This window comes from Serinus canaria, chromosome 2 (genome assembly GCF_022539315.1).
Source record: "Serinus canaria isolate serCan28SL12 chromosome 2, serCan2020, whole genome shotgun sequence".
Taxonomy (NCBI): Eukaryota; Metazoa; Chordata; class Aves; order Passeriformes; family Fringillidae; genus Serinus; species Serinus canaria.
Genome location: NC_066315.1, coordinates 24,129,311 through 24,145,390, shown reverse-complemented (window position 1 = coordinate 24,145,390; position 16,080 = coordinate 24,129,311). Strand labels below are relative to the sequence as shown.

At 41.9% G+C, this 16,080-nt stretch overlaps 1 protein-coding gene across 1 annotated transcript in view; it reads left to right on the top strand.

Annotated features, from left to right (window-relative positions):
- The first annotated feature begins 3,749 nt into the window (after window positions 1-3,749).
- Window positions 3,750-16,080, top strand: part of CALCR (calcitonin receptor) — a 157,436-nt gene continuing 145,105 nt past the window's right edge. Inside the window, exon 1 of the mRNA XM_030230008.2 lies at window positions 3,750-4,014. The gene's annotated coding sequence lies outside the window, so the exon portion shown is untranslated. The remainder of the gene's footprint in view (window positions 4,015-16,080) is intronic.

Below are 16,080 nucleotides of genomic sequence, written 5' to 3'. Positions count from 1 at the left end.
AAAAATTAAACACAATCATTAATTTTAGAAAGAGCTGTCTTAAAAAGACAGTTCTTGAATAATTTGATAGCTTCTGGGATTAGAAATAAAGCACTGTTCTATTCCTCTAATAATCTTAGTCTAAACTGTTCGTATGTGTTCCAGCCACTTGAATTTCCACACTTCTCCTGATGTTGCCTTTCATGTTTGGAATGGACTTCTGCAACTGCCAGTAGCTTCTTAAATATGTTTACCTGTCACTCTGCAAACCCCTAATTCTTAGTGATCTCTTTTTCTGAAAATTAAAAGAAAAATTATCTCATTAGGGATGCTTGGTCTGAGCAGCAGCTATAGTCACTCCATGAATTTCCCCCTCACAGAGCTGATGTGTTTTCCAGCAGGCAGGCTTTGGAAGCCTGCATTGCTGCTGATAGTGCTGACAGTGTTCTCAGAGTTTTCAGTCAGGTCACTTCCAGGTACCAAATTGTATGTAAATAATTAAATATTCCTATGGAAGTCTTATAAGGACTGATGTAACTTATGCTAAAGCTAGTGGCAAATTCCCATTCTTTTGATCCTGAACGGGATTGGAGTGAATTACCCTTTTTATTTAAATGCTGTGTTTTATGAAGTCCAGTATTTTATCCAAGTTGCGAATGTAGCCCTCACTTAAATGCATTATTTGCAATCCTTCTGTCAAAAGATATAGCATGCCTCCACAGTCTTCCAAAGACAGCTCAATGCTTACACTTCCCATACTTCAAACAAACTAAATCTGAACAACCTCTTCTTTGATAATACTGTGCTCTGGGCAATTCCTATGGGGTACACCATACCAAGAAAAAAGATATATAAATTATGACAGGAAATAGCTTGTCTCCAAACAGTTTGCAATTTTTGCAGTTTTTCAGGCATCTGCAAAAGATTTTGGAAATATCTCTCCACAATTCATAGGTCCAGCTGGGAATTTTTCTTTCAAATTCTTCACCTGACCAAGAAAATTAGGACAGTGCCTGTTGCGAGTGGCATCCTTACTTCTAGTACTGTTAAAGGCAAACAAAATATGTTTACAGAATAAAAGATGGTGTAAATGAGACAAACTACCCAACTGCAAAACTTTGCATATTGTGTGGAAAAATGTTTTCCCTCATAACAGAATAAAATCACTGAAATTTTAGAAGGTTTGGACTTTCTTCACTTTTCACATACAAAGCAAAACTATAATATCACAACATAAAACATAAGCTCAGCCTTTTCTCTGCAGAATTCAGTGCTGTAATGACTCCTGAGCACAAATGGAAATAAAACCATTGAGGTCCTGTTAATAATTTCCAGTAGTTATTTATGGATCAGATCAGTATTTCACACACATTGTAAGTAGTAAGTACTCATGCTTGCAGTCCCATGGAGCACAGGGAAATTGCTTGTAGCAGAACAAATGAGAAAGTGCTGCTTCTGTGTCAAGGTAATGGTTAACAAAATGGGAGTTTATAAAAAAACCACCCAAACCTTAGGAAAGCTATTTCCAGATTATGGGATGGCAGATTTATACTTAAGCAGATGAATACTATTCACTAAGAAAACAGAGCAACATGCAATCCGTTTTGAAATAAATATAAAACCCATCAGTGAAAATGTGATGTGTTCCAATCATAGAATGAACAGTATTAGCTGGATAACACACAAAAAATCCTAAATAGGTGGACCTTGGGAGAAACTAGTTCTCTATTTTACCTCTTTCAATTTAATGTTGCAGCATCAGGAAGGGGGAGCCTCCCGCTTTCCCTAGGCTTCAGCATAAGGTTTTGCTCCTTAGCAGCTCCTTTTCCACAAACATCTGAAGCATTTAGAACTGAGACTCACCCAAGGCCACCTCAGGGCAGCTGTAGCATGAGAGGGACACGACTGCTGTGAGTCCATAGGGGTGCTGCTCCGTGGTGCCAGACCTAGTGCAGCTAAGGAGAACCTCCCCTGATGCCACTGCTCCTACCAGAGAATGCTGTGAAAAGTGAAGCAATTGTGGCACTATGAGAGCTCATAAAAGCAGCTTCCACTGTTTCTTTTTGCTGTCTCCACAAGAGTAAAGGATAAAACCAACAGTGAAAGTTTAAATCCTAAAGGGATGACAATTTACATCAGTATTCTTTGAGTGTCTCAACTCTTTTTATGGTTGACCCCCTACCCCAATATCAAGGAGGACAAATTTTCTTTGATGGTATTATCTGGAGGAACTCTTTCATCAGCTGCTGGGAAAAGCAACAAAAAGTTCCTTTTTCTTGGACCTTGGTGCATGCTAAGCCCAGCACTTCTGAGCACTAAGCTCCCTCATTCCTGTCCCTCCCACCCTTCTCAGAATGGCTTGAGCTGCAAAAAGGCAGCCAAATGCTTTTGCATGCAGGTTTCTGTAAGGCAAGCTGTAAAATTTGGCTGTAGTCTATAAGACAAAGTGGCAGGTTGAAGAAAAACACCAGAGAACCACTTCAGTAGGAGCTAACTTTCCATTCAGAAGTAAGCCAGGTGACTTTAATGCCAGAGTTCACTTTATTTGATGGCAGCGACATCCTTCACACAGAAAAACGAGAGAAAAAAGCTGTCCTCAGCCGGGTAGAGGTACCTTTTGAGCAAGTTTGTTTGCCTCCTGACTCCACCTGCTGGGAAGACACCCCACTACCTGCTATCCACACTGATGTTGGCAGGAGCGCTGAGGTGAATCACCGTGCGTTCGCTCCGGCTCCCACCCTCACTGTGGTTCTCCGGATATTTAAATATTGGGCAGCTTGCAACAGTCACAGCACAAAAGTGCTCCCCTGCACTACTTCATGCACCACCACTCGACGGTCTTCCGCGGGGTGTTGGCTCAATTGCCCCTGCATGCCCGTGTAGCTGGGGTCTGCTTTTCTGAGGAGACCTGAGGTGCCCAGAGGTGCTTGGGAACAGGTCTTTCTCGGCCTCTTCTTAGAGTTAGTTACTTTAAAACGTTTACGTGACTTCTGGAGCAGAAACGGCAATTTAGATGACTCTGCCGTCAGATGAATGCTGCGGCCACCTCTTGTTCATCCTCCCCCGCTTGGTGGACGGTAGGTAGATGGTTCATGCAAGCTGGAAGAGCATCAGAGGAGACGGGGCAGACGGGAGGACGCGGTACAGCATCCCCGGGGGGGCAGGGGCCTCGATCCACTGCGGGGGCAGCGCCCCACCCGCCCAGGTGCCGGATCGCAGGGGTCCCACGCTCCACGCCCAACATTCCCCCGGCTTTCCTCTCCAAGAGATGCCCGCGATTGAAGCTCAACGCTGGCTTGGATCCTCCAAGAGCAGGAGGACGAGGCGAGGTTGCCGGCCGGGCCTCTGACATCTCAGGATGCGAACTCCGGAGGGGCGACCCACCCTCGCTGCGATTAGAGCCCGGCCGACGGCGGACCGGGAGCTCCCGGCCCCGCACGGAAGGGACCTGCGGTACAAAGAGCAGCCGGCCTTGCTGCCGCCCCCGCCTCCCCCGCGGGGACTAGAGGCATGGGGATGTGTCCCTGCCCCTGGGCCGGGCGCAGCAGGACTCCCCGTTCCTCAGGCGCTGTGTCGGGAGCGCCTCACGGCCCAGCTCCCGCCGCCCCCGCAGCGCCGGCTCCGGCACGGCCGCCCCGCCGGCAGCAGCGCCGGGAGCCGCGGGGAGGCGGGGGCGGGGGAGGCGCTGCCGCCGCCGCCGGGCGGGCTCCGGCCGCCCCGCACCGACGTCGGCGCGAAGCCCCGCCGCGCCCGGGGTGGAGCGGGGAGTGGGCGCGTCGCGGGAGAGAGGAGGCAGATGCTTCCCGAGGAGCAGCTCCGCCGGAGGGGCTCGACCCTGGCTAGTGCCTGTCCGCCCCCTCCGGAACGCGGGGACCCACCGGCAGGGTGTCGGGGAGTGGGCAGCGCCATGCGCCCCTCCGAGGAGTGAAGGGGGGACCGGGCTGCTCCGGTGCGGGCACGGAACTGCCGCGGAGGTGGCCCGAGGTGACGGGAGGCCGTGAGAGGTGCCGCGCCAGTGTCGGTAGCGCTGCCACCGTAAGTCCCGGCAACTTCGCCGCCTGCCCTTCAGCACCTGCCGGCCCCGGGAGAGCGGCCGCGGGCAGGCGGCGCGGGAGAGGCGCCGAGGTCCAGGGAACCCGCGGGGCAGGCGAGGAGCGGGGTACCGGGGAGAGCACAGCCTCTGGCTAGCAGTGCACCCAAAAACAGAGGGGGAAGAGGGAGTGGGTTGTAGCAGCTCCGACCCGCTGCGGTGGCGTGTGCCGTGCACCCCGTGGGAAGGGGAGAGGGACGGCCGGCCGCCGCTGCCCGGAGCTGGCGGTCGGGGCGCAGCGCGGGGACGGGGCACGGTGCATCCCGGAGTTTCCGCTGCGGCTTCTGCACCGGCGAACAGGTCACTGCCGGTAGGGTATCGGTTATACAGCAGCCGCTCTCCGTGCTGGAAGTGCAGCGCGTTTAAATGACACCTGAGTCACTAGTTCGTGCTTCTCAGGCACGTCAGATATTATCTCCGTGTTATTTTTCATCTGCTGGACCGATATCTGTACTTACTTTGGCGTTTCACACTGCAGATGTAATAAACAACATTAGTAGGTTTCAGAATATTGCCATTGATGACGGTAGATTGATTTATGAGGCTATTTACTGAATGTGTCCAAGTACAATATAGTGCCTGCCAATTTTGTCTTTAAATTGCTGTATTGATTTCATTCCTGTAGGTTTTTTTGACAAGGTTAGTGTAGTTGACAATTTGCGAAGGAAAGAAAAACTTCTTTCCTGAAGGTTTGTTTTAGTTACAGAATGGGAATTGTAGCTGAAATGATGAATGAAAAAAATCATTCATAAAAAAGAGTAAATAGAAAGATGTGCATCCTAAGACCTCTTGAAGTCAATATTGTCGATATCTAACAGATGTCTTACTGCCAAGCTTTTACATACACTGGCAACCCTTGAACTTCTTAAGGGTAATGCAGTGTGTGATATTCTTCTCAGGACTGTGCACTTTGGAGTTAAGTAGTCTGATTAGAGGGAGTTTAGAATGAATTAAACAAGACATTGCAATATAATGCCTTTGATTTTTTTATAGGCACTGAATGAAATGAAGGTCTTGCTTCTGGTTCTTTTCCCCTTCAGTGGTTGAAGGATGATATTGTGGGGGAAACCCTGGTGTTTGGTCAGTGAGAGGGTCCCTATGCTGCTTTAGGACTGAGTGTATCAGGGCTGACCGGGATGACATTTCTTTTGCTGCCAACAGCTCAAACTGCAGGTGGTGTGGAGCTGAAGAGAGAATTTAATTCACTCTCAGAATCCTAGGCATAATTGTCAAGTAGGTAAATTAAATACAGGAGAGCTAATACTTCATTGTAATTTCTTCAGACATATGATAACCTTTGCTGGTAGGCAACTTTGGCTAAGCTACCACTGTGATGCTTACTATAGTTGTCATATGCTAGCTGACATAAAATAGTTCTGAATGACTAAAATACTGTGCATCTGTATCTACTGGCATGTATTAGAGTATGCAAGCTTCATAAATCTTGGGTAGATGTTGGTCCTGTTAAGATAAATGGCAAAATCCTAATCAACCCCTCCAAAGAGTAAGTTTCACTGAAGGTCTTCATTATCATTTATAGTGAGTGCCAGCCAAATTCACTTAGAAATTCAAGTGGCAATGTTTAAACCTGGCTGATGATGACACTTCAAACAACTCTACATGGTACTGCTTTAGAATCATGGATAAGTGCCACACAGGTCTTAATAATTGTTTTTAAAAGCTATATGAAATAAACTGTATTGTGCATTCAAGAGGAGTAGGCAGTTCAGATTTGTCTTACACTCCAGTTTTTATGTTTCATCAGACTCACTCACTTTTTCATAAAAAAGTTGAATTGCAGTTTGCATGTGCACCCTATTTTAACCAAGCAACACAGGGGGAACTATTTTCTGATTATTTTATTTGTGGCAAAGAAGTTTAGAAGTAAACTGCTAAATATTTGAACTACTATAAAAGTGCCAGCAAACAACTGAGCCACGTTACAGTTTAGTTCTCTGCAGTTCATAAGCTTTGTTGAGAGATGAACTGGCACATCTTTGCTAAAAATCTTAATGAAATAGTAATGAATAATATGTTTACAAGGATTATCTTCATAAACTGACAGAATCTAGTTTAGCAAACTTTTTCTTTGTATGTCTACAGCTGAGTGATTTTGAAAAGCATCTGAAAAAGTTGAGAATTTTCATTAATAATGAAAACAATGTTCTACAGAGGTTTTGATGATTCTTGTTTTATTCCAGCTCTCTTCTAGATCAAGATAAAATAGAATAATGTTTAAAACCTAGTTAGTTAATTTTAAATCTGTATCTGTAGACCTATAAGAAGCTACATGCAAGTCCTGTTACATAATAATAGTGGTGTGACCCACATGGCTGTCAGTAATTCCTACTAGTTTTGTACAAGTGAAAATGGAAGAGAGAACATATTGTGACTCAGAGTTGAAAAATCATTAGATAGGAAAAAAGACTTTTCTATTTTTTTTTAGTTTTTTTTTTTAATGCATGCAAATAGAGGTTTTGGGAAAATAAGCAACTAAATAATTGAGCTATACTTGACTGAAAGTTATGCTAGCAAATACAATGAAATTCAGTTTTGAAAGTGATAGTTGGTTCTATGTATTAGAAAGCTGGTAAACTCAGTTTTGTTTTATTTCTGGTAATATATGTTTGGGTCTTAACTATTGTCATTTGTCAGTATTGAAACTCATATTAATGCAGGCACAGATCTTACCTGGGCCTTTCAAGAGCAATCTTGTTATGTGCTGAGGACTTCCAGCCATTGTTTGTGTTAGAGTGGCATCCAGTCAGCTCCCTACCGAGAACTACACACACAGAGTTAAATTCACTCCCTTGAAAAATTTGCTGTGTAAATAGTCAAGAAGGTCTAAGACATCTAGCCAAAGGCCAGATGATGATCTCGGTCTGAAACATGAATGCTCTGTACGTAACAACAGGAGACTGTGCACCTTTGAAGAAGATTAAATGTTAATTGATTCTTTGATAAAGGTACCCAGAAATGAATGACCGATACCTTAAGGTTGTATGCTATTTCCCACTGATCTTATTTTCTTCAGTATCAGTCTCTGTATTTAGTAGCATTGGCCTTCCATAAAACAGCATATAGTTGCACATTGTTTTATACTGGTTTTTGTTCTTTTGTTCTCCCACTTTCCATTTGACATTGCTTTATCCACTTCAATGGAGTGAATTTTGAAGTAACTTAAATGAAGAGACACACCAAATTGCTCACATGGAGAACTATCTAATATGAGATAACAATAGCAGATAGAATTGTCCATGTCTCAGTTAAGAAGGAGCACTGCTAACAATGTTGGGCTTGATAGTCACTGGAAGTTACAACTGGAAAATCCAAGTTTCCTGCTAAGTGGAGTTACAGCCATTTCAGATGGACACCTTTTTAATCAAGGTGGTATCCACAGATACCACAGGAATCTTTCTTCAGGGCATCTTCTGAACAAACCAAGGATATGATCTTGCCTTACCAGAGAGCTTGTGAGCTGTTCATTTGGCTCCATGATTTTGAGGTGACACTCAGTTAAGGAGTATGGGAAGGACCTGGGGGTGGGATTTGCCTTCTGGCAGTGAGCTCCTTTGGACTCTCTGTTCTGCTTTGTATGGATGTATGCAAAGATTTACCACTTAACCAAGGAAGTACAAGAAATTTGCATGTTCGGCCATAAGAAGGAAGTGTAGTCATCTGTCACAGTTGGTAGGGAGCAAGAGTACATATCCAGCACATCAGAGGTTTGCTGCCGTATGCTTTTCCATGGTTCCCAAAGTGCCTTTGGAATTAGGATCATGTGGGAGACAGGAGAACTAGAACTGGTTTTAGCAAGTTATATGCTGAAGTGTAGTGCTGAAAGGTGGCTTTCTACAAGGATCAGATCAACCTGTGTACCAGAGACTGAGGAAAAATGCGGGGAGGAAGACTCCAGGGTCCAGGGGATGGATGGATGGATGGATGGATGGATGGATGGATGGATGGATGGATGGATGGATGGATGGATGGATGGATGGATGGTGCAGTACTTATTTTCTTACCTGTCAATATTGTAAACAAAACCAACTGAAAATGCAGTTGATATAAGTGCACCTTATCTACTGCACCTCAACACGATGGCCATACTCCTTTTTCCAAGTTATCATGTGGGGTTCAGGAAAGGTGGCATGGTGTGGCATCTGGAACCTGGCTTTTTTATCATTTATAATACAGAAGACCGGACACCAATTTGGCAGAATGGCTGTTCTCAACACACTCTTAGGAGTGTCTTTTGAAATAGGCATCCATTTCAGTTTAATATGTCACATTTCAATGTTGCAGTTTCATGTGACACTGTTTAGCAAATAATTTCTTGCTTGGTGATATCCAGCAGTATATATAAGAACCAAATCACTTTGCCTGTGGTTTTGGATGAATAATGTTAACTATTACCAAGAGTAAGATGAATACTACAGTCTATGAATTCAAATAAATAAGCAGTATTTTTAAATCTACGGTTTCACTGCATTTTATTCAAGATAGCTCTAATGGTATGTACTTTCAAGGAGCATTAAGATATGATGTAAACATGTTGGGGGCTTTGACATATTTATTTTGTGATGTCCTCATTACCTTGGGATAAAGAAGGAGTTTTTAAATTGTTATTATTCAAAAGGAGGTATTTGAAATGCCTTTGTCTTCCTGGGTGTTCTGCAAAGTGCTAAACTGCCCCTCAGCAATTAAAAAAAAAATATTTTTATTCTGGTTATTTCTTATAGAAATTGAACATCCTGCAGGCAATGCCAAGTAAGTTTATAGACATACTTGGAGATTGTTTTAGTCAAAATTAATTTTGCCATGTCTTCAGAGTTATCTTCTCAGAATTAAGCTGACAATTAAAAATACCTCTTTTTAATATATTACATGCCTCTGAAAATACAGTATTGCCATTACAAATATGTCAAAGCTTCATGATTAAGAATGTGCTGAGATATACTTGTAAAAGAAAAACTAACTAAACTTCTATTTTACCTTTTATTAGTGACTGGAATAAGACTCCGCATTTGGCAGTGTCCCTTCAAAGGTCAACTACATTTTCTGCTTGTGGCTTTTTAATAATGAAATATTTACTTGCTTTTCAGTGCTCACATAATAAAAACTGCTGTAATTCGTGGCACTGTTTAGAGCTTGATGGAAGACAGAAAAAGGTAACCACAGACTGAATAAATTCATAGAGGGAATTAGCCACTTCTGTTTCTCTCAGGCAGCACTGAGGCATTATCTAACATCACAAAGCTCAAGTGACTGTAGCATCTAAGCTATGATGTATGCAGATGGATGACTCTTTTTTTAGTCTTGATTTCCCTCCAGCTGATATTAGCATGAGTGTTAACTGCTTAGAAAAATCACAGGTAGCTCTTCAGTTGTATTTTCTTTGTATCTTCTTGATGTTCCCTACAAGTTTTGTGTGCCAGAGCAGCTGTCTGCAGCAAATCTAGCTATCATGATTTAAGGGAATCATAGAATACCAGGTTGGAGAGAAGCTCAACGTGAGCTGGCCATGTGCTCGTGCAGCCCAGAAAGTCAGACGTGTCCTGGGCTGCACAGAAAGCAGCATGAGATCAAGGGAGGTGATTCTCCCACTCTGTTCTGCACTTGTGAGTCTCCACCTGCAGGGCTGCATCTCTGGGACCACAAACATAAGAAGGATATGAACCTCGTGGAGCAGTTCTGGAGGAGGAATGTGAACTTGATCAGAGGGCAGGAACACCTCTGCTGTGAGGACAGACTGAGGGTTGGGGCTGTTCAGCCTGGAGAAGAGAAAGCTCCAGGGAGAGAGACCTTATAGCAGCCCTCCAGTACTTAAAATGGGTCAACAAGAGGGCTGGAGAGTGATGTTCTACAAGGGCATGTAGTGATAGGACAAAGGGGAATGGCTTTAAACTGAAAGAAGTCAGATTTATATTGTATCACAGGAAAAAACTTTAGATAAGAGTGGTGAGACACTAGAATAGGTTGCCCAGAGAAGTTGCGGATGCTGCATACTTGGAAGTGTTCAAGGCCAAGCTGGATGTGGCTTGTGATCTGTGAAGAAGCAACATGAGTCCTCAAAATGATTCTTCTGTTTAAATTTACCCCCATTATGGTTCAGTGCCAAACTGGTCATGTTTTACTCTTCCTTCAGTACAAAACTCCTTTATGTCTCACCTCTGCACAAGATATGTTCTTTTGAGCAGACCTATCACCATGTGATTTTTTTCCAACTTTATTTGATGTGTGTCTCTGTTCACATAATCTTAGTGACCTGTAGCCTTAGTCTGTAGCTTGTTCTGTAGCCTTAGTTACCTGTACTGTCCAGGTGCTTCGTCACTAGTCCCCTCTCTTGCTTTTCACTTCCTTTTCACTGTTGAAACATGATGGTGTAATTTGCCATATGCCAGCTAAAAAGCAGATGGTAAGCATCTCTTAATGGATAAGTGTGATTCCTCATGGAAGAGGTATGGATGCTGTCCCACAAAGTCACAGCTCTTTTGATGTTATGGGCTAGCGCCATCCATTGTAGAAAAATGAACACAGACAATATCAGATGATCCTTACAGTGCCATGTATCTACTATGTGCACTTATTTGCTATACTAGCTCACTAAACAGGGTGAGTATTTCGTACTCTTAAATATGCAGTCTCATCCAGCCTTAAATATTGAAGGAGAGGAGAGAGAGGATGCTCATACTTTCACTACTTGGATTGCTTAGAGAAACTTGCTGAAGTTTTTTGGATTTGGTAAAAAAAAGGTGTCGATGACTGATGAGTGTCCTCATATGACTAGAAGTTGGATCCCTCTGGATTGGAACTGCTTTTGTTCTCACCAGCCAATCCAGCTCCTAATGGGATCTTCATTTTTTTGTGTTTTGAAAACCATACAGAAAGGGAAGGTAGGTTTACTGCTGTTATCCTCAGTTTTGCTGTTGCTGCAGAGGGAGAAACACTGGACTGAAGGGTATGGGATGTAGAAATTGCATCAAATAACACAAAATTTAAAGAGTGAAATGTTTTGGAGGAAAGGGAAAACTCAGAAGAAATTGGTGTTTTGAATGCTATATGCACCTGAGCATTTGGTGGTAGAGACGAACTGGGAAGTTATGCTGCAAAATGCCTGATTAACTAATAGATAGCACTTCCATTTACCTATATTTTAGCAGGTGAAATTCATTTACATTTCAAAGCGCAGTTTAGTCAAACTAGCTCAGAGAATCTCTGCTAAATCTTTGGCTTTGCTTCAGGGTGTTTAAGAACATTGAGAAACTGAAAGAGTAAGCCATAGACAGCTGATCACAGGCTCCTTACTGTGCAGAGTTGTAGTGCTTGGAATTAAGCAAGTTGCTTGGAATTTAGCAAGTCCTCTAAACTCTGGTCTTGATTAAAACTCTGTGATGGGGAACAAATGGTGTGAGTGGAGATTTCCTTTAATGTTCTGGGGCCATTTCCACAACTACAGACTGCTGAAGGGTCTGACACTTTTAAGCCTTTGAGATATTTTGTGTTAGAATACAATGTTTTCTTCTGTGTTCAAATGTTGCCAAGTACGTTTTGGGTTGAGGCAGGATCATGTAATAAATAATAATCATTGTTACCATATGTTTTCACAGATAAAGCAGACCCAGTATATTCTTGTCAGCTGTTTTTTCTTGCATTTTTTGGTTTTATCGTCTCAGGGTATTTGATAGTGTATACTTCCTAAAGACTGGAGTAATTTCAGCACTGAAATGAAAACAAATATGTGTGGATTTATAAGTGTTTAAATGCCTGCTGACTTTATTGGCAATCAGGTCTGAAATGTTTTGGGAGAAAAGTGCCTATCCCATGAAATGCCTGATGTAGTCAGTGGTCATCACTGGAGAAACCAGTAGGTAGCCACCAAATAAATGTATCTCTTCTTTTTCATCTGCTGTTCAGATGTTCATGCAGAATAAGAAGCCAAGCCCACTCCAGCACTTTGTCATTGTTGTAGCTGTTTGAGTTGTCTGCACAGCGACAGAAATTACACAAATCTTTGCATTTAAACTTCTTTTCCTCCCCTTAAATAAGAGGAAAAGAAGTGGGGCTTAAATGGCCTATAGTGCATGAGAAATGAGTGTGATTAAGCCAGAAGGAGGTATGTACACACTGTATGCAGAAAGGGTCCTGAGGAACTGCAAATATTAACTGAAAGTATCTCCATCTCCTTGCAAAATATTGGGACATTTGGTGCTTTGACGCTTAATTAGCATCAAAGCCTATAATTTATCTACTTATTTACATAGCTTGCAACACATGGTCAGTATATTACTTGCTGTAATGTGAATCATCAAATGCTACAGACATATCACATACCACATCAAAGAACATGTTTGGTGAGAGGTTTCTTGAAGCGATGAATTATATTTTTTTTTCAGCTGATATGTAATTCCACATTTTTAATATGGTTTAATATTAAAAGAAAGTTAGTTATGCAAATTACTTCAGTGTAGAATTTAAGAAATTTCACAACTAGTTTTACTGTTGAAAATGTTCAGTTTTTTCAGAAGTGAAAATTAAACATATTAATTAATTCTGAATGAATTTTAAAAATAAAATCTTGGGTTTACTGTCGTTATAAAAATACTTTTGCAAGTAAACAAAATTTCAATTTTGTATAAAAATTTTTATATTAAAATACTATTTTAATTTTTAAATATCACTGTAATATAAGTGTCGTGAACTCAACAGCAGACATAATTTGAATGGACAAGGATGCAACTGACTGGAGGAGATATTGGTAGAGAAAACAGCCCTATTCATAGTGCATAATTATTATTTTTAAAAATATCTATCTTCAGTCTGTTGGATTTATTTGGAAAGTTTTAGCCAGACAATTTTCACGATCTCTGAAGATCTCCTCCGGTGCATGATATATTCCTTTGCTTACGTTCACAAGTTCTGGTCGCCCTTTTTGCCTGAGAAGTTCTTGTGCTACCATGCAGTGGAAAATGGACTTGGCAGTAGATGGCTTCTGAGTCAAGACTGAACCTTCCACATTTGTGTAAGAACACACCCACACATGTACAGCCCAGATCTTCTAGAGCTTCCCTCTGCAGTCACAGTTTTGAGGTGGTGCAAGCCAGTTTGTGCTGCCTAAGAGAGAGCTAAGAGAACATGCCTAAAGTACAAAAAATAAAAAATAAAAAAAAAAAAAAAAAAAAAGAAGGAAGAGGTGTAAACAGTATGGTAAATGGAAATGGTTTCACACATGGAAGAAGGATACCAGAATTAGGAGTTAATACTGAGGACCAGTAGAGCATGGACTTTGGGGCAGGAGTCATTTGAGAAAGACAAGCTTGTAAAACACATTAGATGCTGAGGGAGAAACTGACATTTCCAGAAACAGACATCTAGAGACAAGTTGGGGGTAGGAACTTGCAGGACATCAGAACATTGGGAGGAAGATGCATTGGAAGAGGCAGAATTACCTCCCCCTTTCCCCACTGAAAATAGTGGAGTCATGAAGCCTGGAAAACGAGACCTTTAAGAAGGGGAGAAAGTGAATGTCTGCAAAGAAATTCAGACTGCAGTGCTAGAAAGCTTGGAAGGAACTAGGTCTGACTAGGAATTGTAATTGGTACTGAAAGAATGGAGAGCAGAAAGAGGTGAGAAGAAACAGCTAGTGTCTATGGGGAGACAGGAGTACAACAGAACAAAGTTCATGATGGAGAAGCTCAGAGTAGAAGGGCACTATCCTAGACAATGCACCAGTCATACATGACCCGCCAGTCTCACCCATATTCTGCTGTCAGCGCACATCTGTGAAGATTTTTGGTGAAGAACTTCTGCAGCAGAGTTTAAAGGCTCTAGTCCCTCACATGAGCCATTTTCACCAAGTGTAGTTAAAACACTGGTGAAATGGGTTTATTGTGACAGGCTTCAGTGGTATGGTACAGAAGCTATCTGGGAAGATAATTAATTTAGCAGGTCTTTTTAGTTCAGCACTTTCAGTGTGTGAGCAGGGCTTGCAGACTGTAAGCTATGTACCAGTCTTTATGGTAGCAATTTAAACCAAGCTGACAGACAGAAACTGGAGAAAATTTTATGTTCTTCACACTTGGAAAGGCTAAAAGTGTAGACCTTTTGGAAGAAGAAAGCTTCATTTAATGCACAGGTTTGTGCAGGAATCTTCATTTTTGCTGGATGTCAGGCAAAGAATGAGGAAGATCCTGCTTCTCATATGATTTTGTACAGAGAGATGAGAAGATCTGTAGACATCTATAAGGCAAAAGTTTTGAAGCTGACAGAGGATTGTGGATAGACAGTTGGAGCAATTTGAGGTATATGGTTTCAGAGAGAGAAATTCTCTGTGAGCAAAGAAATCTTAGGAAAGCTGAAGACCTACTGAGTTGTTTGATGTGAGTGAATCAACCAGCTGAAACTGATTAAATATAGACTGGTTTTGCTGAGGAGAGGTAAAAATGAAATAAAAGTATGAATGTTAGTGGAGGAGACTTAAACATCCTAGAATTCCAGTAGAATAGCTAGAAAATAAAAAATACAGATCAGGTAAGGGGACATTAGGTAATGACATGCAGATGAAAAAATGTGGGTCAGCTGTCATTTGTGTGCACAGTCCCAGAGAGAAGCACCAACCAAAGTTCACATTAGAAGCTTGGTCCAGAGCCATAAACTCAGCAAGTTGCCAGTGAGCATGGGAGTATCATAAAATGAAAAGCAGGTGTTTAAGAATATGCATGCTAAATGCTGCAAAGCAAACTGAGATCAAAGGTGAAAAGTGTGCAGCTGAAGAATGTTGCTGGGGAAAGCAGCCAGCAGAAATGTTGATGTTAAAAAAAGGAAATTTATAGTGATGAGATATACATCTTTTCAAATAAATTAAGAAAAAAGTAGCCATAAAAATGAGCATCAGTACTGGGGGCAAGTTTTGGGACTAACTTTAGGAAAAATTGAGTCTGTGGCATACAACATGGCTAGTGATATACAAGAACATTTATCCTATGCAGATAAAAGTCAAGGGATACAAGTAAACACCCAGATATTTCTATGATAGACACTCCTGCAGAAGTAATTTTGCAACGAAAGGTTAGCTATGCATTAAATTTGATAAATACATTACAAGCAGTAAAATCTGGACAAGAATATTTGGCCTGGCAGTCCTGTGTAATGGTTTATGAGTGTGTTTGAAAGCAGAGGATGTCAACTGCTTACTGCAGAATCTACCTAGAAGGCAGTACCAGAAGTGTACAGCTCTGTGATAGCTATTTCCACTGTGAGCCCCTTGGCAATAAAGATGTTAATTAGAAAAGTAAAAAAGCCATGGGAAAGGGTGCACTTGATGATGGCAGTAGAGAAGAAAAATGATAGGGTATTCCACATATGCATAGATATTAAAGATTTTTAAGGCAATGAATCAAGAACAAATCAACTCAAGAACAATCATGCAATCATGCAGGAACAAAACAACCCACTCATGCTAAATGTCATCACTTCCAGGCCCTCTATAAAAACCAAATTCATTATGTTAGATGCACAGTTTGATACTGGAAAGTCTGATAGGACAAGGAGAGCAGCTAATTAGTGCTTTCCAACATTTTATCCAGAAGGCAGTGTTTCAGAAAATCTGCTGGTAAATTGTTTGCACATGATATATCAAAGAAGAAAGGTCTTGGAATAGCAGACTGTCTCACACTCTTACCAGAGTGAATGCCACTAAAATCTGATAGTGTTAATCACATGATACTGGGGACATTTAGAAATCACAGTCAGATCCAAATCATTAGCAAGCAATTGAGTGGGAACAGTAGAGTGTGCTCTACTGGAATGGATTGCCCAGAGAAGCTGTGGAGTTCCCCTCCTTGAGGAGATCCAAACTAGCCTGCATATGACTCTGAATAAGCAGATCTGGTTTTGAAGTTAGCCCTGCTTTGAGCAGGGAGCTTAGATTATCTCCAGAGGTCCTTTACAGCCAATTTTATTCTATGACTCAAGGAATTACTGTGGTCTCAAAAGGAGGCATCCAGGCATATCCA